Genomic DNA, 24518 nt, shown 5'->3' on the forward strand with positions numbered 1-24518 from the left:
ACATTTTAACAAATATTGTCTTTTATTGGTTGGCAAAAGAAAGTGGCCAAAAGCATTTACACTTCTTTACCTTGTACTGTTTGAGAGTTGGAGCACAACATGTGATAGGATACTTTGGAAGCCTTGACACTCTTTCTTTCTTTTGAGCACATGTAGTGGAGCAAGAAGACAGGGTATTATTTCCTTGCTGGAATCACATAAAGCCTAGTCAGCCAAGGCAATTTCACAGTGCCTGACCAAAACACCTTGGCTGCCGCTCCCACACATTTGGGAGATGTTTTTGGCTGAGGACCATGGCTTGAGCCAGTGATTGCTGAATGCCCTGTACTTGGCATTCTACTTTTCATGTAAATAGTAGGGAGAACAGAGAAGGCCTTCATGATTGTACCTTTACCAACCGAGAGATTTTGGTGAGTAAATATCCACCTCATAGTTAACTCCCTTGGGATTTTTTGTAGGTTGATGTCTTTTACCTTCTCATATTGATGTTGTAGTTGATATGGCTATTTCTTTGGTATTGTTGATCAAATATCAAGTTGATATTTATTTCTAAACTACTCTAATGTGTGAATTCAGAAGCATCTTTGTAGCACAATATTTCTCTACAATTACTTCTTGTACTTTATTTAGCTTTATTTTCTTAGCTAGACAAACATTCTTAAGAGCATGTTCCAAATTCTTAAGACATATTCATTTAGTGTTATTTGAGTGCTTAGTGCAATGCTGAATGTAGAACAAACATTCATTAACTTCTCAGTTGACTGAGTTGACTTGGCTATTGGCTGACTCCATGAAAGTAATAAATAGGTATTTTAGAGTGGGCTGATTAGTCCGGTTTGTAACAGCATAGTGGTGTTGTCCATTGGGAGTGGGTAGGTGAAGGTCCCTAGACGGATCAATTTGAATTATGAATGTTGACTACCGTATTCAACCCACGACCTCACAAAAGTGTGAGCCTATTTGCAAGAAAGAGATGGTAACTGAATCACTAGTAAAAGCCAACAGCCTAAGGTTATGCCCCAAAATGGTGGTTCAGGGATGACCCTCACAAATTAAATACTGAGAGCAAGTAGAGTAATAAAATTAAAATTTTTTTTCTTCCTTTCTATCTCCCTGCTTCTTTCAACCCGTCTACCCATTTTTTCCTTTCTTCAAAAACACCGTGAGTCCTGTCATGGGCTAGTTACAGTGCTAGAGGGACGAAATATAATAGCAAAAGAGATACACCTGACTCTGCTTGCATTTCAGTGGAGGAGACAGACAAGTAGTGTTATTATCAGGTCTATGCACTCTGTCATAAGAACGTATAATCCAGGGCCAACTGACTGGAGATAGTAGAGGGAGTTAACCAAGTAGGAGGGAATGAGTGCTTTCTGTGGAGAGAATAACATGTACAAAGGTATAGAGGTAAGGGAAGGAAGCTGATTAGGGGAGTCAGGATAATGTTAGTGTGGAAGTTGGGGTGAAGATCAAGAGAGATGAGATGTTGAAGTGGTATAAATGGACCACACTATTATAAAAGACTTCATAAATCCTATTAGGGATTTGAGACTTTACCCCATGGAAAAGAATGAAGTTTTTAAGCAGAGGAAATGGCACGCACAGATTTGTGCTTTTAACAGCCCAGAATGATTGGGCTGGGGGCGAGGGTAAGACAGGAGGCACAGAGATAGGATATTAACAATGAGGGCTGAGATCAGTGAGTGGATTGGAGGGATATCAACGGGACTTGGGTTTGGTGGTGGAGAGCGAGCCAAGGGTATATATGTTTCTGACTTGGGCCAGTAGCACAACTCACTGAAATAGGAATGAAAGCAGGAGCAATTTAGGGAAGGGAAATTAATGAATTTGATTTTAGCCCTCATGAATTTGACATGCAGAAAGGGCATTCAGGTCAAAATGCTCAACAGATATTCCTTGTTCATAATGAACTTGTAATCATATTGCATATTTTCATAGTGGTTGGATTTTATATTGCTCTTTATGAACTTCATTATTATTATTATAGCCAACATTACCTACTCTGCTTAAATAAAGGCTGTGAGGAACACAAAGGCACATAGGATACACTTCTTCTCTTGAGGAGATCAGGGCATGGATTGGTCAATAAGACCTATACTAAAAACAATTAGAAAACACAAAGAATCATGTATAGTGAAAAGCTGATACAGCTGTCTCTCTGGGTTTGGTTTCAGGACCCCTGTGGATACCAAAATGCTCAGTTCCTTTATATGAAATGGCGTAGTGTAGTTGGCCCCTTGAATCTGCCTGTTCCACATCTGTGTATACCAAGGACTGACTGTACGTATATATTAAAAATAACAAGTACTATAGGATTGCAAATAACTGAGAGATTGAACTAGACTAGGGAAGGCTTCATGTACAAAATGGGACTTGATATTGGTCTTGATAAGATATAAACAGGGGAAGATAATAAAGAAAAGCATTTCTAATTTGGGTGCAGAAGTGAAGGGAAAAGCAATTTTATTCATAGTTTAAATGTAATATATACCTTGAAAAATGATGCTACCTAAGCAGATACTTGCCCATTATGTTTGCTATTAAAAGAATGACAGCTTACCAGTACATATCCACTCAGGTGTATCATTTCTGTTTTTGGCCTTACTACCTTGCACCTATGGAAAAAAGTTTACTAAACTGGCCATGAAGTGTGGGTTCTCTTAGGAAAAACCAGATAGGTAGAGTAGCTCTGCATGGATTAGCTTTGCACAGCCTATGCTTCTGATTTCCTGAACAGTTATGCAATCAAGTTCACTGAGGGTTTGTTGTCCTCTTTATAGTTATTAAAAACAATTTGAAAATGCATTAATGTGGGGTCATTGCCATTGCTATATTTAAAGTAGCCAAATAGAGTTAAAATATAAAACTATTTATTTGGTGGGCAAATGTGGTCTAAAGGTCCATGACTTAGGGCAGTGCTATCCAATAGAAATATAAAGAGAGCCACAAATGTGAGCTGCATATATAATTTAAAATTTTCTCATAGCCACATTGAGAAAAGGAAACAGGTGAAATTAGTAATATATTTATTTAAGCTGACATATCTGAAATATTACCATTTCAACACATAATCAACATAAAATGTATTCATGAGATATTTTACATTCTTTTTTATACCAATTCTGTGAAATGTGGTATTTTTATATAAATATGTAGTATGTATCAACTTAAGTGCATTTCAAGTCTTCAAGAACCACAGGTGATCACCATTTTTTCCTTGGATAGCACAGGTCTAACGGTTAGAGTAGCAAGCCTCACATTTTTGCCCTCATATGTGGATTATAATATTCAGGTTGTCTATTACTGCACACTTTGGTCAGCTCTGCAGACAAATTCTTTGATTCTTTCTAAAAAGAATTCTCAGCAGCAGAAGAAATAAGAAAGAAAGAAAACACAAAAGAGAGTTAACTTTTATTAAATACTTTATAGGTTCCAGGCAAAGGACTAAACACTTGATGTGAATTATTTCATTAACCTCATCAGCTGTTTTTTTTTTTTAAAAGATACATTTTTGGAGGGGGCGGGGCCCGGGCGGGGCCGGCGTGGCCTCCTGAGCGGTGGCGGCGACGGCGGCGGCAAAATTTAAAAAAAAAAAAAAAAAAAAATACATTTTTAAAACGTACCACAATACAATTATCACACTTTAAATTTATTTTTTTATCTATTTATGGATGTGTTGGGTCTTCGCTTCTGTGCGAGGGCTTTCTCTAGTTGTGGCAAGCGGGGGCCACTCTTCATCGCGGTGCGCGGGCCTCTCACTATCGCGGCCTCTCTTGTTGCGGAGCACAGGCTCCAGACGCGCAGGCTCAGTAGTTGTGGCTCACGGGCCCAGTTGCTCCGCGGCATGTGGGATCTTCCCAGACCAGGGCTCGAACCCGTGTCCCCTGCATTGGCAGGCAGATTCTCAACCACTGCGCCACCAGGGAAGCCCCATCAGCTGTTTGTAGTGAGATAGGCATATACAAATAAACCCATAGACTGACTGACAAACAAGTGAATTAAGAATTACTTAACACACAGCACATTCAATGGCCAAGGAAATTGAAATTCAGAGACATTAATTGCACAGCTAGTAAGTGGCAGACCATGAATCACACCTAGAACTGTTTGACACTAAAACTGATGCACTTTCTACCATACTTTGCTGTCTCCTAAATCACATCCCTGGTTTGGCTCAATCAAACTTTTGGTAAACAGTGAATCACCATATGATTTTGCAGTGGAGAACAAGCTCTTGGCAAGATCTTATATCAGAAAAGATACCAAGGAGAGAATTATTTTGAAGACATTTTCCTGGACCTGACTCCTGGTACATCCTGAAGTTTAGTAAGGAAAAAACAGTTCCACTGGATTCCTCAAGAGGCAAATGGGAACCTTGTGGAGGAAAATAAAAAGAATGGATTGGGTCTGAACAAGGAGTAAGAAAATCTCAACCTTAATCCAGGTTTTGCATTTAATTCACCAGTGCACCTTAAACTCACTTAGAAAATTTGCTATTCCAAACAACTAAGTGAAAGGAGGAAGTCAACAAACAGCATTATGTAAACAATATTAAGTAATTTTTTACTGGCTTTTCAAAAACTACCTTCTTTACTCCCTATCTTATCCATATGGCCTTACAACCTCACAGAGAATGTAGCAAAGGGGACAGATTTTCACAGGACCTGGCATATAGAAGAGTGGTTCCTACTCTTTAGCATGCATGAGAATCATCTAGAAAGCTGATAAAACACAAATTCCTGGACCCTACCTCCAGAAAGACTCATTCAGTAGATCTGAGGAGACCTGATAATTTGTATTTCTTTTTTTCTTTTTTTTGGCCGCGTTGTGTGGCATGCAGGATCTTAGTCCCCCTACCAGGGATTGAATCTGCACCCCCTGCAGTAGAAGCATGGAGTCTTACACAATTGGATTGCCAGGGAAGTCCCATAATTTGTATTACTAATAAGCTCTAAGGAGATGCTGATGATGCTGGTCCATAGACTACACTTCTGAGCTGCACTGGTTTAGACGATGAGGGATGGTGAGGTAGCAGAATCAAAAAATCCATTTGCCATTAGCTGCCAGAAAGCTGTTTCTGGATTCCCTGACCTTTCCTCCCTTTGACTCATTTCTCCTGAACTCCATAGATTCCAGTAAGAAAGCTTTCCTTTTCTTTCAAAGAAAAGGTAAGCATAACTTCATATGTCCTTAATTTCTATTTGAATACTGACTTTATGGCCATAGATCACTACATGATAAAGGTGGATTCCATGTTGGTCAAAGTAGGAGAAATTGCAAAGACATTATCAAAGAGCTCTAGAATCTCGAAATTCGTGCAAATCTCCTGATCTGGAATAGTTGTCTTTTAGAACACTGACAAAATAAAATATTAAATTGCTAAGTAGAGTGGTCTCTGAAGAATTTCAATGAGTGAAATGAGTTGGAAGTAGGAAATTGGCATGTGTTCTGATTCTCAAAAAAAAAGAGAGAAAGCTACTTCCATCAACAGCATAACAAAAATGCTCCTACTTTTGGGTTATTCATGAGTAACGGTATGTGATTATTTATTAGTAACTCTTTTTTTGAGTACCATAAGAAAAATTGGGATCTATTGAACCCATCATGGCTTGTCTAAAAACAAGGTATCCCATTTCCTTGTTTGAGTGGGTTTACAAATAGAAACACAAGCTCACAGACACAGAGAACAGATTGGTGATTACCAAAGGCAGGGGGTGGGGAGTGGGAGAAATGGGTGAAGTGTTTTTTGTTTTGCTATGTTCTTTTTTTAGTTTAAATAAACTGTTTAAATATTTTAAAAATAAATTTAAGTAGAGAGTTGACATCTACTTTTATATCTCCTTATGGAGGAAATGAAGAAGCTTACCAGATGTGAGGTCAGTAAGAACTGAATGGCCAATGTAATTGATTATAAGGTTTCTGTCCCTCTAGAGTAGGTGGACATTAGAGTGCCACACCTTTGTCTTTGGCTTCATTTTCCATTCTTAAGCAAGATGTGGATAAAGCTATGTAGGGTATGCTCATCAAATTTATGCATAATAAATTAGGGAGAAAGTATGATTGTTCTGGTTAATAATATAATTAGCGCTGAAAATTTGGAGTGAAAACCTGACTCTAATAAAATGAGTTTGAACAGCAATTACACATATAAAAGGTGACAGAAGTTTGGTATAGTAGTATATGTTATAAAAAATATGAAGTTGTAGAAAAAAACTTCTGTATGAGCTGATGGCGAGACAAAAAAATGTCAAAGCAAGCTTTAGTTATATTAGTAAAAAATATAATATTTAGAACATGATAATCATTTGTTCTGATTTAGTTCCACTATTCACATTGGAAATATAATATTGAGTTTAGTTTTTGGAGTCATAGTTTATAATGAATATAGATAAACTAGAACAAGCTCAGAGGGTAGTTATTAGGGAAGGTATAGAACTAAAAACTGTGTCACATGAAGAAATATGTTTACTGTATCCTTTCCTTTGCTGCATTTCTACCTCATCTAGTCACCCATGCTTGCAATTAGATTTTCAAGAGGTGTAAGACAAGCATAATTCCAGCCAAATACACATTCATTATTTTCCTTCAAACCTCTGTTTGCTTCCTAACCCTAGAAACCTGGGCTGGTTAATATTAAAATGCATCAAGTATGCCCTTTACTGTGATCCCTAAAAGTCAAACTGGAGCCACACTAAACAACCAGTTTCGTCTTCCTTACCCATTGTTCTCCTGATGGCCCCTCTCATTCTCCAAAACCGAAGATACCTTATGGGAGAAAGTTTTCCCACTTTCATTTCTCTAAAAGTGAAAGGAAAAAGTAGAGCAACAGTGGAGGAAGGGCCCCCTCTCAGACAAAGTGGCATGTTAGATGACTTGAGATATTTGAAATGATATCACTTGGAAAAAAAACATTCTAAATAGTTCTTTGGGTAAAATTTGTACCCAAGTTTGGAACTAGTAGTGAAAGAGACTTTGGCTAATATAAGAAAGAACTTGAGAAAAAGCTTCATTGGCTTGTCTATCCTGTCAGTGCCTGGCACAGTTCATGGCACAAAGTAATTTCAAAAAGTACTTGTGGATGTGTTTAATGAGTAAACAAATAAATGACTCAAAAGAGGAAATAGGCTGTTTGTTTAAGTCACAGGAGATAGTCAAGTAAATGGTCAAATGTGGTAGAATAGTTCATACATTAGATGGGTCTAAATAATTGTTAAATTTCCTTCAACCTGAAAATCAGGGATTCGTCTTTAAGTAAATTTCCCTTCTTCTACCAATCACGTCTTTACCCTTTTGTTTGTTGTTGTTGTTTTTCTTGACCACACCTTAAATTGCACATAATCTGCAGCCAATTCTAAGTATTCCTAGAACTTTTCATCTGAAACCCATACCTGTGTGTTCTGTGTTCTGGTGATGTGAGACATAAAAGGCCAGATTTCTGACTTACACAGTTCATAATATATTTTAATAGTATTTTAAGCCCAGATGTCATTGGGTGGCTAGATAGAACAAATAATGGGGCATGTATTTTGCTACCTCATGCTCCCTATGAGAAAATTGCCTTGTCCTCTACTACTTTCATTCCTCAAAGAAAGTCTCAAGAAACCTGGATATGAATTTCAGCTCTGCCACTTAAAATCTACAAGACCTCAGGCAAGTCACTTTACTTTTCTGAAACTTTGTTTCCTCATCCATGAAATTGGATAATAGTATTTATCGTATAAAAGATTTTTATGGATATAAAATGAGATATTGGACCTTAAGTGTCTACTATAATTCTTGGCATATAGTAGACCTAGAAATCATGAAGGCAATACTGATGATGTTGATAAGGATGACTGAGTACCTGTTTGTTTCTTTTCCTTCTCTGAAGAAGATCAAATTCCAAGTGGTAGTATAGATGCAAAAAGAATAATTTCGAGGCATGGACTATTTTTAGTATTTCTCATGAGGTTTTATAAGGTAGTTTAAACAAGCGTAAAATTATGTCCTTTGCTTATGAAATGTCAAGACATTCAGACTATTGCCTTTGTAGGAAAGTCAGCATTCATTTCAACTATATTGAAATCTTATACTGAGTAAGCCCAGAGTGAAAGGACAACCAAAGTCATGCTAAGGAAAACATAAGTCCATCCAGTTGTAAATAAATTTCAATGTTTCTTTATGGACAGGAGTTAGGTTTCTTTATCATCATGGGGAAGAAGAGGTGGGAGCTATAAAAGAAGTTTACAAAAATATTTACACAAGTCTTTGAAATACATTAATACACTAGGTCCTTTGAAATGAAGTCTACTTTTGCCTTTACTAGTTTTTTTTAATAAAAATATTGTGTAGGAAAACTAGAATTGGAAAATCTTTTCTACCATTTGTCACTAATTTGGTTGCTTCATTTGGAGTACTATGCCAGTTTTAGGTGAGGGAAATAAGGAGATCATTATATAGCAAAGCTGATTTTTCTGCCTGTCTAAAAATAATGAGGACCACCACACAATAAATCTGAGTATGAAGACCAGCATTGCCCCTGAGGATGGCCAAGTTGAATGGGCTGGCTGGGCTGTACTCTCTTGGGCTCATAAACCTAGGCATTCTGGGTAACAGCGGGTTGGACATTTATATCCGTCATTTTTCAATGATCTTGAGTTTACATGAAATAAAAAAGCAAACCAATTAGCTCTTTTGGCTCTGAGATAAATGCTGTCTAAAGTAGTTGTATGGTTGGCACCAAAAAAACTATCTGAAGAAGGCTACCTTCTGACATTCAGTGTTGAAAACCTAGTCAAGAGCTCAATAAGCCTCCAATAGGAGCTGTAAAACTGTGGTTATTTAAAAGTGCAAATCTGGTATATCTTTCAAGTATTAAAAACAGACATTCTCCTTGGCAGCTGTCAGAAGAAATGTGTCCTAGCAAATTTCCTGACTGAACTAAAGTATTCGGCATTTACTTAAAGATCTTGAAGCTATAGCCCAAATTGTAATTAACATATTTGTTACTGGCACTAAATTCTTTCCAGAAAACAGATGTAAGAGCAAAGCTGAAAGTGATACAATTTTCATTCTGCATCAGTATAGAAAACCATTCAATGATAATTTTTCATTCCTATTCTTGTCATTCACATTACAAATTTTACCAATGTTTCCTATTCATGCACAAAAACAAGCAATGGCTAATGCTCTGAAAACGCATGCCTCCATATTGTTAAGATGGAAGGCAGCCATTGCTATGCAATTTAATCTATATCTTTAATGTTCTAATATCATAATGTTTTTGGCTGCAGTGAACCCAACTGAAAATTTGAACTGTTGATGGCACTTAACATTCAGATAAATCTTGAAAGTGACAGCCAGCCAGAGAGAAGTGTGATGAGATTTGGCATCAGTGAAAATCTAAGTACAATAAAATGTTTTATTATTCTAGATTCTTTTTAAAAGTATAAACCTCTCAACTCAGGAGTTGTCTTGGGTCTCTCCCAAGATAGACTGAGGAGATGAGGAAAGATCCATTACTTACCCAGTCATGAAAAGCTACCTTCCTTTAATTGGCCTATGAGGGGCTGCATTCTTAGTCTGCCTGGCACTGTTGGGTGTATTATTCTGCTCAATCAATCAACCATTTCAGCCAAATAGCTCAGTTGGCTAATCATTTTGTCTCGGTTTCATTGGACTTGATTAGCTGTTGGGGTGAATTTACTAAATCAGCTGGTAGTACCGTTGGCTCTGACTCACTATCTAGGCTTATTAGAGGCCCTCAATAGAGTTAAAACCACACGTAACTCATAGGCCAAACAAATGTATGTGAATATCCATGCGTATATACAAGAACCTATCTCTGCCTTTTACTGTTGCTTCATCTTTGAGCTGGGGTAGGAAATTTTGTAATTTTTTCACCTTGTTCATCTCTTATTGGCAGAAGGTATTTACAATAGTCTCATATTGTAAATGATGTGTCGTCATCAGCAGCAGCAGCAGCAACATCCAGCTTAAGCTGTGAAAAGTCACAGAACAAAATGGGAATAAAGAATCTTTATTTTTATTCCTTCCCATATTATCATACAATCAGCTTTTTTCTCTTCTGAATCGAACGGCACACTTTCGCTCTTGAACACGTGGTATGTGTTGTTGTTAAACAAAGGAGTGTCTGGTAACTTTCAATGAAAAGTCTGTCAGCTTTTACTGTTGCTGAAATTATAGCTTCACAAAATTCTTCATTGAACTTGATGTAGAAACTTTGTTTCTCTTCTCTCTTCTTTTTTTCTCTCTTCCTCTCTCTTTCTGCCTTTTTGTTTTTAAACAAAATCCAAACATAAAAATGCCATTTTCCAAATTATACCCCGGGGTATTCATTCACAGCTTATTTCTAAATCTAAGGCAGATACCCCTAAGAGGTGATCAAAGAGATAGAGGATCTTTACTGTTATGATAAACTTAAATATTTAAGATAGTAAAGTTTGAGAGTGGGGTGATGATGGAAGAAAGAATATGTTGTTTGATGCATGAAGCTCATAAATGTCTAAGAAGATTTTGTTGGGGGAATATAGGAAAAAATATGGCAATTCAGGGCATTAATAAAAAATAAAAGTCTAAATTAAATGGAAAAGGGACTGGTTTACTTTTCCACATTTATAAATATTGGATGTGGGAATTAATATTGGGTGTGGAAATGAGCCACCTTATTAGGATACTGTTTAAGCCAGTACTAGAATCACTTGTTTATGTCACAAATGACTAAGCTTTATGGGTAAGGAAGAGTGTGGCATAGCAACCAATTTGGTGTTAGTGAATATTAGGATTTGGAGAAGGGAAAGAATTTCCCAGGCTTATCAGTCAAAAGTTGAGTTTAGATGCCTAAAAGGAAGGCAACATATAATTTAAGGTCCGTGTGTGGAAATGTCCTGTGTGGGGACATTCTATTGGTTGTCCGTGTTCTGTTACAACCAACAGAATGGTTGTAAGTGTATGGCTGTTTACTCTCATGATCGTGTGGCCAACTGGGAGTTATGGCTCACTGCCGCTGCCCGGCGTCTTGGGAGAGTATTGTCCCACATACTGATAGCCCAGGAAAAGACCAAAATTCTAAGTATAGTTTTACTGTATGCTTATCATTTTTGCACCAAAGTCAAAAAATTATAGGTCGAGCCATTGTAAGTTGGAGATCATTAGTGTAAGTGTATGTATATAAATAAATATTCTAAAAAATCTATATTAATTATATATATAATTCAAGTCTAGTTTTAGGTAGGGGTTATCAAGATACGGGTAATTTCCACATCACACCTTGCATAGTTTTAAAATAAGGATGTGTTCCTGGACATATATCTATTTTTATGTGAAAATCATAACCAGCTACTTTTAACAGAAGTAGATTTCAACCTCTTTTTTTTTGGTGAAGTGACACCTTGTGATAAGACACAACATGTTCACTAAAGGAAATTGTATATCACTAACCCTTTTCTAGCATCAGTTTACATCCCATTAAACTGATCTTTCCTTTTGGTTTCTATATCTCTTTAGGGTTCTTGGGACATTTTTAGCTAGAGTTTTACAGCTCAAGTAACATATTTAATGGCAAGTTGTTTTCAGATTCATGTGTCATACAAAGGAATTTCTGAGGGCACAATTTCTGTAAGTACAAAATAAGGAGATAAATCTCTAGTTCTGTGGTTTCCTTTAGCTGCCATATTCTTGCTCATATCCTATACTTTTTTGTGGGTATTATTTCAATATATGGATAACAGTCAGATGTTACAAGAGGACTTGAGTTAGAGATAAGGCCCCAAAGGCCTCAATGACTACCTTGGTTCCTAAGTCAGGTACTGGCAGAGCTGAAACACAATCCTCTCACTCTCATTACAGGATTTTGTTTTCTAGTCCATGTCTCACTACCACTGCTCTGGCAAACTGTACCAGGTCATTTATTCGTTCAATAAAGTTTCATCAGAATGATCTAAATGCATAATGCTATCATCTGCACTGGGGTGGGTGGCTACAAACAAATTATAAAACATCTTGCTGTTGAGATATCACAGTTAAGTGGCAACAGAAGGCAGCATATTACAAATGTTGACACCATCAAAATAGTGTGTCAGTACACTGAAGGAGAGAAGGGATAGGGTACTTTTACCTAGAGGGAGTTAGGAGATGTTGTGCAGGAGTAGGGCTTTAACTGGAACCTAAATGATTTGAAGAAATTAGCTCTTCAAAATAAGAACACACAAGACAGTGGTTAGAGAAATTAAGGTCACAACAGAATGATAAGTCCTAATGTTTAAGTGGATGAATCATGTGACAATTTAAAATATGTAATATCAATAGTCCTTTCAAATCAATAGTCCCTTTGAAGTTGGTGATTTGTGATTACAAGAATAGACTGTCTGCTTTCTCCCACCATCATAATCCCCCAAATTACCCTGCTGGTTGTCAATAGCTTATCCTGCTACTGGTTTCCATCCCCTTAGTTAGTAGATTTTCCTTTTGTTTTGTGTCTACTTTTTATGGTGATGCACTTCTATTATCTCCTGCCACTTCCTGGAAACCTTCTACTAATTTATTTAAATCAACATCAAATATTGCTCTGTGTTAAGTTTGCCATAGACCCCAGTCTCAGAGAAATGGGAAAAATTAAGATACTACTCTGTGTGATACACAAGGTGATTGGAAGTAACTACAAAACAGTTTACATGATGTAAATAATTTTCATTTTTTTCACACAGACATTAATACAAAACAATATTAGACTGTCCCTTCTCCTCACATGTTTGAAAATCTGAGTAATGACATATGAGATAGAGTTATAGAGTTCCTTCATCAAATGTCAAAGTAGTACTTGTAAAGAAGTGTCATAGAAACCCTGTTATAGAGGCATTCCCAGAGATGCAAGAGACAAAGATGATCCCTGGGTAGCATTTTAACATTGGAGTAATTTGTACTTTCTCAATGTGCCTTCCACATATTGCCCTTGATTTTGTATGACAAAGTGTCTACAGAGTTTAGTTAAGGGATTTTTATGATAGTAATAAGCATGATTGATAACAGCTACTGGAAATAATGAAAAATTTTGTGTCATTCTTTCTTCTACCTGATATGAAATAATTACCTTGATTGCCTTTTCCTCTAAGCTGCCATTGTAACTACTGAACACAAAAACACTCTGTAGTAGCTGTGAGCTATAGAAATGTTATCATTGCTGCCCTTGCAACTGGAGTGCTACTGCAAAAAAAATTTTATGTCCCTATTACCTTGTGAGCCAGTAGAAATAGCTGAAAACCTGGAAAGATGGCCCCCATTTACCTTTCTCTTCCAGATCTTACATACACGCATCTAAGATTTAGGCAAGCTAAATCTTATTCAGAATCTTAGGTGAAAGGAACTCTAGAAAAAGATGCTGCATTGCAAGAACTCACATTACAGAAGGGTGAGTTGGAATTTCAACACACCAATGTATAGCATCTACCATTTTGAGAATATAAAAAAACAAAGCCAGCTAACCCAGGATTCTTAGAAGAAAACGATGTTAAGTTTAGATAGTTCCAGACTTTTGAATGAATAGGGGAAAGCATGTTCCAGAAAGGAGAATCTTAAAAGACTCAGAAGTGAAAGAGGATGTCACATTAAAAATAGTTAAAGTAGTTTGGTACGTGAACAGGGTAGAAACTACCAGGAAAGGGACAAAAGATGAGGTGAGAGAGATCAGCAGAAGCCAGATGGCTAAAGGCCTGTTAGTCATCAGCTCATTAAGAAGTGTTAACTTTTCTTCGCAAATTATGGAGATTTACCACAAAGTCTGGTAGTTCTCAGTTTCATCCCCTCCTCATTCTAACAAGAATTGGAATTTCCTCTCTTTCAATCTTAATTTCTTGTTTTGGAAGAGATTTGGACACATACTCATGACACCAGGCCTAGTGGCAGAGAATCCAGGAACATAAAATTGTTATTCCCTCCAAGCCACCAAAAAAAGAGCAAAAACTGTACATATTCCTACCAACCTGAAGCAAAGGCCCTATATTACCAGGCAGCAACTGATGCTGAATTGTGCTCATTTAAGTTTATAAGCATAAATAATATACCATGTTTTGCAAAATGCTAGGCAGAAGAAGGATATAAGGATGGAATGCTTCTAACATCCTCTAAAGTAGTAATAAAAATGTTTGATTTTTGACTATTTCAACTGACTGAAAAGTCATTAATAAGATCACCAAAAAAAACCAAACCAAAACAAAAACCCTTATTAATGTAACAACTTCTAAGTACACTCTTAAACAAGAGTTAAATTGGAAAGCTCTTTAAGCATCACCTAATTACCTTCCTTGCTTTCAAGCAGATTGGTGTGTGCTGCAACTGAAGACAGGGATACCAATAATTATATTTGTCCCCCATTGTCAACGTCAGGCAGATCTTTCCCATATTTACCTTAAATTCATTCTATATGACTCAAACACATTTTATGTGTGTATGAAAATAATGAAAATTTGATTATCAGTGAATGTATAATAGCATTTCATGACCTATTACTGTTATTATTACCTTAGCTTCTTCTTTCCAGAAAAATCTTTCATCTATTTCCTCTAAACCCACGTTATCTTTCTCTAACATTTCTTCATAGTTGATTTTAAGAAACCCTTCTTGCATTGACTTACATTAATACAAATCTCTTTCTGTGGCCCTGCCCTCAAAATAGAAGAACAATGTATCAATCCATGTTTACTGGCCTTTAAAAAAATAATCCTGGGCGCAAAGAATCCAGGATCCAATAGGGATTTACCTGCCACTCCATAGGCTCCAGGCTCAAAGGAGAGGAAAGGAGTTCTGAGACCAACATGTTTGAGAACCACTACAAAAAATTTTATTTCTCACTTATATTGCATCTTTGAAACAAGAAACTGTGTGGCTGACAGGGTCTTGGTGCTCTGACCAGGTGTCAGGTCTGAGCCTCGGACATAGGAGAGCCGAGCTCAGGACATTGGACCACCAGAGACCTCCTGGCTCCACATAATATCAATCGGCGAGAGCTCTCCCAGAGATCTCTACCTTAACGCTAAGACCCAGCTCTACTCAACGACCATCAAGCCCCAGTGCTGGACACCCCATGCCAAACAAGTAGCAAGACAGGAACACAACCCCACCCATTAGCAGAGGGGCTGCCTAAAATCATAATAAGGTCACAGACACCCCAGAACACACCACCAGATGCGGTCCTGCCCACAGAAAAACAAGATCCAGTTTCATCCACCAGAACACAGGCACCAGTCCCATTCACCAGGAAACCTACACAACCCACTGAATCAATCTTACCCACTTGGGGCAGGCACCAAAAACATTGGGAACTACAAACCTGCAGCCTGCGAAAGTGAAACTCCAAACTCAGTAAGTTAAGCAAAATGAGAAGACACAGAAATACACAGCAGATGAAGGAGCAAGGTAAAAAAAACCCCACCACACCAAACAAATGAAGAGGAAATAAGCAGTCTACCTGAAAAAGAATTCAGTGTAATGATAGTAAAGATGATACAAAATCTTGGAAATAGAATGGAGAAAATACAAGAAACGTTTAACAAGGACCTAGAAGAACTAAAGAGCAAATATACAATGATGAACAAAACAATGAATGAAATTTAAAATTCTCCAGAAGGAATCAATAGCAGGATAACAGAGGCAGAAGAACGGATAAATGACCTGGAAGATCAAATAGTGGAAATAACTACCACAGAGCAGAATACTAAATGCACTAAATGCACCAAAATTCGAATTACAGGTGTCCCAGAAGAAGAAGAGAAAAAGAAAGGGACTAAGAAAATATTTGAAGAGATTATAGTTGAAAACTTCCCTAATATGGGAAAAGAAATAGTCAGTCAAGTCCAGGAAGCACAGAGTACCATACAGGATAAATCCAAGGAGAAACACACCAAGACACATATTAATCAAACTATCAAAAATTTAATACAGAGAAAAAATATTGAAAGCAGAAAGGGAAAAGCAACAAATAATATACAAAGGAATACCCAGAAGGTTAACAGCTGATCTTTCAGCAGAAACTCTGCAAGCCAGAAGGGAGTGGCAGGACATATTTAAAGTGATGAAAGGGAAAAACCTACACCAGGTTTACCTAGCCAGCAAGGATCTCATTCAGATTCGACAGAGAAATTAAAACCTTTACAGACAAGCAAAAGCTAAGAGAATTCAGCACCACCAAACCAGCTTTACTACAAATGCTAAAGGAACTTCTCTAGGCAGGAAACACAAGAGAAGGAAAAGGCCTACAATAACAAACCAAAAACACTTATGAAAATGGTAATAGGAACATACATGTCGATAACCACCTTAAATGTAAATGGAATAAATGCTCCAACCAAAAGACAAAGACTGGCTGAATGGATAAAAAAACAAGGTCCATATATATGCTGTCTACAAGAGACCCACTTCAGACATAGGGACACATAAGGATGAAAAATGAGGGGATGGCAAAAGATATTCCATGCAAATGGAAATCAAAAGAAAGCTGGAGTAGCAATTCTCATGTCAGACAAAATAGATTTTAAAATAAAGACTATTACAAGAGACAAAGAACGACACTACATAATGATCAAGGGATCAATCCAAGAAGAAGATATAACAATTGTAAATATTTATGCACCCAACATAGGAGCACCTCAATACATAAGACAAATGCTAACAGCCATATAAGGGGAAATCGACAGTAATACAATCATAGTAGGGGACTTTAACACCCCACTTTCACGAATGGATGGATCATCCAAAATGAAAATAAATATGGAAACACAAGCTTTAAATGATACATTAAACACGATGGACTTAATTGATACTTATAGGACATTCTATCCAAAAACAACAGAATACACTTTCTTCTCAAGTGCTCATGGAACATTCTCCAGGATAGATCATATCTTGGGTCACAAATCAAGCCTTGGTAAATTTAAGAAAATTGAAATCGTATCAAGTATCTTTTCCAACCACAAACACATGGAGGCTAAACAATACGCTACTAAATATCCAAGAGAACACTGAAGAAATCAAAGAGGAAATCACAAAACACCTAGAAACAAATGACAATGAAAACACAATGACCCAAAACCTACAGGATGAAGAAAAAGCAGTTCTAAGAGGGAAGTTTATAGCAGTACAATCTTATCTCAAGAAACAAGAAACATCTCAAATAAACAACCTAACCTTACACCTAAAGCAATTAGAGAAAGAAGAACAAAAAAACCCCAAAGTTAGCATAAGGAAAGAAACAAAGATCAGATCAGAAATAAATGAAAAAGAAATGAAGGAAACAATAGCAAAGATCAATAAAACTAAAAGCTGGTTTTTTGAGAAGATAAACAAAACTGATAAACCATCAGCCAGACTCATCAAGAAAAAAAAGGGAGAAGACTCAAATGAACAGAATTAGAAATGAAAAAGGAGAAGTAACAACTGACACTGCAGAAATACAAAGGATCATGAGAGATTACTATAAGCAACTCTATGCCAATAAAATGGACAACCTGGAAGAAATGGACAAATTCTTAGAAAAGCACAACCTTCTGAGAGTGAACCAGGAAGAAATAGAAAATATAAACAGACCAATCACAAGCACTGAAATTGAGACTGTGATTAAAAATCTTACAAGAAACAAAAGCCCAGGACCAGATGGATTCACAGGCGAATTCAATGAAACATTTAGAGAAGAGCTAACACCTATCCTTCTAGAACTCTTCCAAAATATAGCAGAGGGAGGAAACTCCCACACTCATTCTATGAGGCCACCATCACCCTGATACCAAAACCAATGATGTCACAAACAAAGAAAACTAAGGCCAATATCACTGATGAACATAGATGTGAAAATCCTCAACAAGAATACTAGCAGACAAAATCCAGCAGCACATTAAAAGGATCATACACCATGATCAAGTGAGGTTCATCCCAGGAATGCAAGGATTCGTAATATACACAAATCAATCAATGTGATACACCATATTAACAAACTGAAGGATAAAAAACATATGATCATCTCAATAGATGCAGAAAAAGCTTTTGACAAAATTCAACACTCATTTATGATAAAAACCCTCCAGAAAGTAGGCATGGAGGGAACTTTCCTAAACATAATAAAGGCCATGTATGACAAACCCACAGCCAGCATCATCCTCAATGGTGAAAAACTGAAACCATTTCCACTAAGATCAGGAAGAAGACAAGGTGGCCCACTCTCACCACTATTATTCAACATAGTTTTGGAAGTGTTAGCCACAGCAATCAGAGAAGAAAAAGAAATAAACGGAATCCAAATCAGAAAAGAAGAAGTAAAACTGTCATTGTTTGCAGATGACATGATACTATACATAGAGTACCCTAAAGATGCTACCAGAAAACTACTAAAGCTAATCAATGAATTTGGTAAAGTAGCAGGATACAAAATTAATGCACAAAAATCTCTTAGCATTCCTATACACTAATGATGAAAAATCTGAAAGAGAAATTAAGGAGACTCTCCCATTTACCATTGCAACAAAAAGAATAAAATACCTAGGAATAAACCTACCTAAGGAGACAAAAGACCTGTATGCAGAAACTGTAAGACACTGATGAAAGAAATTAAAGATGATACAAACAGATGGAGAGATATACCATGTTCTTGGATTGGAATAATCAACATTGTGAAAATGACTATACTACCCAAAGCAATCTACAGATTCAATGCAATCCCTATCAAACTACCAATGGTATTTTTCACAGAACTAGAACAAGAAATTTCACAATTTGTATGGAAACACAAAGACCCCGAATAGCCAAAGCAATCTTGAGAAGGAAAAACAGAGCTGGAGGAATCAGGTTCCCAGACTTCAGACTATAATACAAAGCTACAGTAATCAAGATAGTATGGTACTGGCACAAAAATAGAAATATAGATCAATGGAACAGGATAGAAAGTCCAGAGATAAACGCACACACATATGGTCATCTTATCTTTGATAAAGAAGGCAAGAATATGCAATGGAGAAAAGACAGCCTCTTCAATAAGTGGTGCTGGGAAAACTGGACAGCTACATGTAAAAGAATGAAATTACAACACTCTCTAACACCCTATACAAAAATAAACACAAAATGGATTAAAGACCTAAATGTAAGGCCAGACACTATAAAATTCTTAGAGGAAAACATAGGCAGAACACTCTATGACATAAATCACAGCAAGATCCTTTGGACCCACCTCCTAGAGAAATGGAAATAAAAACAAAAATAAACAAATGGGACCTAATGAAACTTAAAAGCTTTTGCACAGCAAAGGAAACTATAAACAAGATGAAAAGACAGCCCTCATAATGAGAGAGAATATTTGCAAACAAAGCAACTAGCAAAGGATTAATCTCCAAAATATACAAGCAGCACATGCAGCTCAATATCAAAAAAAACAAACAACCCAATCCAAAAACGAGCAGAAGAACTAAACAGACATTTCTCCAAAGATATACACATTGCCAACAAACACATGAAAGGATGCTCAACATCACTAATCATTAGAGAAATGCAAATCAAAACCACAGTGAGGTATCACCTCACACTGGTAAGAATGGCCATCAACAAAAAATCTACAAACAATAAATGCTGGAGAGGATGTGGAGAAAAGGGAACCCTCTTGCACTGTTGGTGGGAATATAAATTGATACAGCCACTATGGAGAACAGTATGGAGGTTCCTTAAAAAACTAAAAATAGAACTAACATATTACCCAGCAATCCCACTACTGGGCATATGCCCTGAGAAAACCATAATTCAAAAAGAGTCATGTACCACAATGTTCATTGCAGCTCTATTTACAATAGCCAGGACATGGAAGCAACCTAAATGTCCATCAACAGATGAATGGATAAAGAGGATGTGGCACATATGTACAATGGAATATTACTCAGCCATAAAAAGAAACATAACTGAGTTTATTTGTAGTGAGTTGGATGGACCTAGAGTCTGTCATACAGAGTGAAGTAAGTCAGAAAGAGAAAAACAAATACCATATGCTAACACATATATATGGAATCTAAAAAAAAAAAAAAGGTTCTGAAAAACCTAGGGGCAGAACAGGAATAAAGATGCAGACGTATACAATGGACTTGAGGACACGGAGAGGGGGAAGGGTAAGCTGGGATGAAGTGAGAGAGTGGCATGGACATATATACACTACCAAATGTAAAATAGATAGCTAGTGGGAAGCAGCTGCATAGCAGAGGGAGATCAGCTCAGTGCTTTGTGACCACCTAGAGGGGTGGGATAGGGAGGGTGGGAGGGAGACACAAGAGGGAAGTTATATGGGGATATATGTATACTTAGAGTTGATTCACTTTGCTATATAGCAGAAACTAACACACAATGTAAAGCAATTATACTGCAATAAAGATGTTAAAAAAAAATCCTGAGTAGTATGCTTACTTACAAGAATACTGACGACTTTAAGTGGGTTTAGTTTTTCTAATATTTTATATCAATTAATAGAAGGCCCATATAAGAAAATGAATATACCAAGAGGCTAATTTATCCACCAACCTTTAACTACAGCCTGATCCAAAAGGTAAATTTAAACCTGTTTCCTTCCAGCTAAGTCTTTTTCCCCAAACTCTGCTGTAACCTAGGGGAAATTACTGATTTTTATCCTTCTATATTCAATTTTGCAATTAAAATATGAAAAATTCCAGTGGAACATTGGTAAATAGCAGAAGTAACACATACCGGAGGGTGTTCATGTTACTGGCATGTGAAGGCCCACAGAAGAGGGCTTATTTTATATTGGTCTTTTGTATTTTTACATTTGACTGATGGAGTCAATGGAAAGCAGCCCTAACTTTTGCTTTATAGGCAGACGATGTTTTCCATCACTGGCACATACTGAACTAAACCTTCGGGGAGTGAAACAGGGTTGGCCTGCTGTTTTCTGTTACTCTGCAAATCAGAAAAAGATTGGTAGTTCTGATTAATCTTTTATTTTGTTTAGTTGCCTACACAACACCCTGCCAAATTACTTTATAATAAATAATAAAAGTCACTGAGAACTGTGTGTATTTTCACCACGAATTCAAATAAAAGGTTTTCTGTAAATGAGTTATTTCTAATAAAGCACAAAGCTAGAAAATATATTAAAAGCAAATTTGCCACATATTTTTATGTTAGTAGAATGTACAAAACTTGAGATGAAGTTCAACTAATGGTGATGTGGTTTTTAAAGGCTCTAGAAAATCTAGAGGCAGCAAAGCAATTCCAAATGTATCTCTTCATCTTGTAAAATGGCATTTAATGAATAAAACTTACTGTTAGGGTAAACACAATGCTATTCAGATTCTCCACAACAGTGGACTTCAGAAATGTAATTTGTTGGGTATGTTAGAATAACATTTTTTTTTAAATGCACTAAAATAAAACAAGTATTAGACTCTACATGAAAAAAGACTGCTTTTAACAGCAGAGTGTAATGTTGCCATACACACTTTCTCAATGGGAAGATGAGTTAATGAGATCATTCTTATGCAAGAACATGGTGAACAGCAAAGTATGATTACTACTAAACACACAGATTGTTCTTTAAAAAACACAGAATGGCTTATATTCATTTTTGTTATTAATGTTTCCAGAGCACCACCAGCCACTACTCTCATTTTCACAGATGAGGAAGTGAAGATGTAAAATAATCAAATTATTTACACAAGAAAACAAATGAGTTCGTGGCCATGCCAAGATCCAGCTCATCACCAGAGTGATTCTTATATGGGGCAACTGCGACTCTGCAATTCGGTGTTCATAGCTGGGGTGATACAGCCAACTCCCTGAAACATGATGATCAAAGAATTATCAGCAAATGTGACATCTGGAAGTTGTTTTAATAGTGCAGGATGTTAAAGCAAGTGTGTGGGGGGGGTAATTAATTGATTTAGCACATTTAAGGGAAGTTTCTTCTCAATTACAATACTTGCTGGGAAATAATGTTGTACTAAAGAAACAGCATTTTTTCCACGGCTAGGGTTACCATCATGCCATTTCTTTCTCCCTTAGTCGATGATAGGCACTTAAGTTGAGGGTTGAGCTATAAAATGTGTCTTAAAATGCTGGTCAATAGGATATTGGATAACTTTCTGGAAATTTTCAAAAGATCTGCTCCTAATACATTAAATTATATGGCTTCAGATGTATTTAGTTATTTTGCTTAACTGTTATAGTGACTTCTCTCACCTAATAATTCAAACACCTCTTAAACTACTGAAAAACGATTAGGATATGCATTGATTCTATAAGCTGCAGGTTACAAGTGTATTTTACACAGTCAAGAATTTTTAGAACTCAAAGGCTTCCTCTATTATTTGTTAAATGGCTACTTTGCTGAGAGAAAAAATGGAGCATGGGGCTCAGCTCAGTGGCATTAATGGCAACAACTCAAACCCAAACCAAACCAAACCAAACCAGACAAAAATAATCACATTTTGGTCCCGTGGCAAAAGGAGTTAGTTAAAAATGCTGTGGTGCTGATATGTTTAATTGAAGTTGAAAATAATTAGAAGATAAGTGAATGGACTCAGTAAAAACTTTCTAAAACACTTAGCTCTGGATGAAATTAGAATAGATTCCTAACCGAATCATAAAAGTCTTATTTGCTAAAAAGATCAGCCTTGGATCTTGAGAAGGTATCTACCTATTTTGTGTGCAGTCTAATAATTAAGGGGAAATGAGGAAAAAGAATTAGACAAAATACAAGGAGATGAACTAGTTGATTAAGTGAACATTTATGAGCATCTAGTATGTGCCAGGCCTAGGACCTCACAGACACTTAAACAGTTAACTTTAAGAAGACGTGAGAAGAGGCAAGAACAAAAGCTGTGAGAGCACCCAAGAGAGGCATTAACCCTCCATAGAACAGTGAACAATGCTGCACAGAGAGGATGACATTTCTGCTGACAGAGGGCAATGCATAAAGGTGCTCAGAGTGAGACAAAGGAAGTGTCACCTGTAAAGACCATCTTGATCCCTCATAATATTTTATCACCTTTGTACTGATGAATTCATCACATTTCAGAGTCTAGACTCAGTCCTACCTTCTTCATAATTCAGTCTCTTTAGTGTTCCAGACTTGGAAGAATGGGGCGTGTAAACTCAAACGGCAAACCTCACAAAACATGATATAAAGGACTGGAATGTCAGTTTATTCACTCACTATGATAGGTCTAATTCAATTAGAAGCTATCCTTGTGCCATCCTGAACAGAGAAGTCTCTATAGATGTAGAAGACTAGAATTAACAAAAATTACTTACTGAGGTTTGGATCAGAGCAAGGAAACTGGAATGCGTATGAGACTTACATTTTGACAGCAAGATGAAACTGTCTTTGTGTCAGAGATATCCTAGGTCACAGGACACACTCTTACACAACATACACCTGGGGGTTTATTTCTAAGTTTGTCTCCTTTTACTTCACCTCTTCCAAATAGCTCCCTACCCCATCTCACCAGATTTTTCTGCCTGGCCAACTCAGATATATTAACTCATTTAGTGGAGTTACAATATAGCAGATTTCTGGTTTCACACTGATTTTGTACATGTCTTTTAAAATCCATTTTATATTGATTCAGTACTTGAATCCTTAATGGGAAACTAATTTTCAGTGTTTTAGGAATAAGGAGCATTCAGTACATCTGGAGCAAATTATGCTTAGGGTGGAATGGTGTTTGTTGAGAGTGTAAAGATGGACATAACTGGCTGATCAAGGGCCATTTTTGTCTTGCTACTAAGATAGGTCATAACTTTGTAGGCATTTTGAGGAGGAGGTGGGAAATGCAAGATTTTGAGTGAAAAAGTGATTAGTCACAGGGAGAGTGAAGAGAATAAGGTGGAAGTTAGCTGAGAGCATTCATTTGCATATGAGCATTGATTTTTTTTGACTGGTCAAAATATACATCTCCTGTGAGCTAAGAGAAAAAAGCCATAGTTGTAAAACTATTAATAATAAGGAGATGAGGCAGAATGGACAGGTAAGAGTCAGGTCATGAGGGCTTGTATGACGTGCTATAAAGTGTGGGGTATCATTAAAGAAGTTGATGACCTTAGTAAATTTGTCTCTTAAAAGATACCTCTAGTACCATCTTAAAAGAGAAGTATATTAGGAGGTGCAAGAATGAAGGCAAGTAGTCAATTTAAACAGATTTTGTAGTAATCCAAGTAATAAATATTGATGGTCTGATCTTGAGACAGTGGTCATAGAAGAAAAGAGACAAATTTGAAAGATTCTAGTAGGACCTGACGTCCAAAGTTGATTGGGGAGGAGTAGAGAAGGAAATGAAGATGCTTTTCATTGTCATAGAATGTGTAGAGTAGAGTATGTAGAATGTGTTGCAGACTGTGTAGATTTGAAAAGATACTACATTCATTTTGGATATGTATTTGAGATACCAGTTAGGCATTCATTTGGAAAGATTAGGTAGAGAGTTAGAGTTTTGAATCTGGACCTCAGAAGAGAGAGATACATGTTGTGG

This window comes from Balaenoptera ricei, chromosome 12, assembly GCF_028023285.1.
Source record: "Balaenoptera ricei isolate mBalRic1 chromosome 12, mBalRic1.hap2, whole genome shotgun sequence".
In the NCBI taxonomy this organism is placed as follows: Eukaryota; Metazoa; Chordata; class Mammalia; order Artiodactyla; family Balaenopteridae; genus Balaenoptera; species Balaenoptera ricei.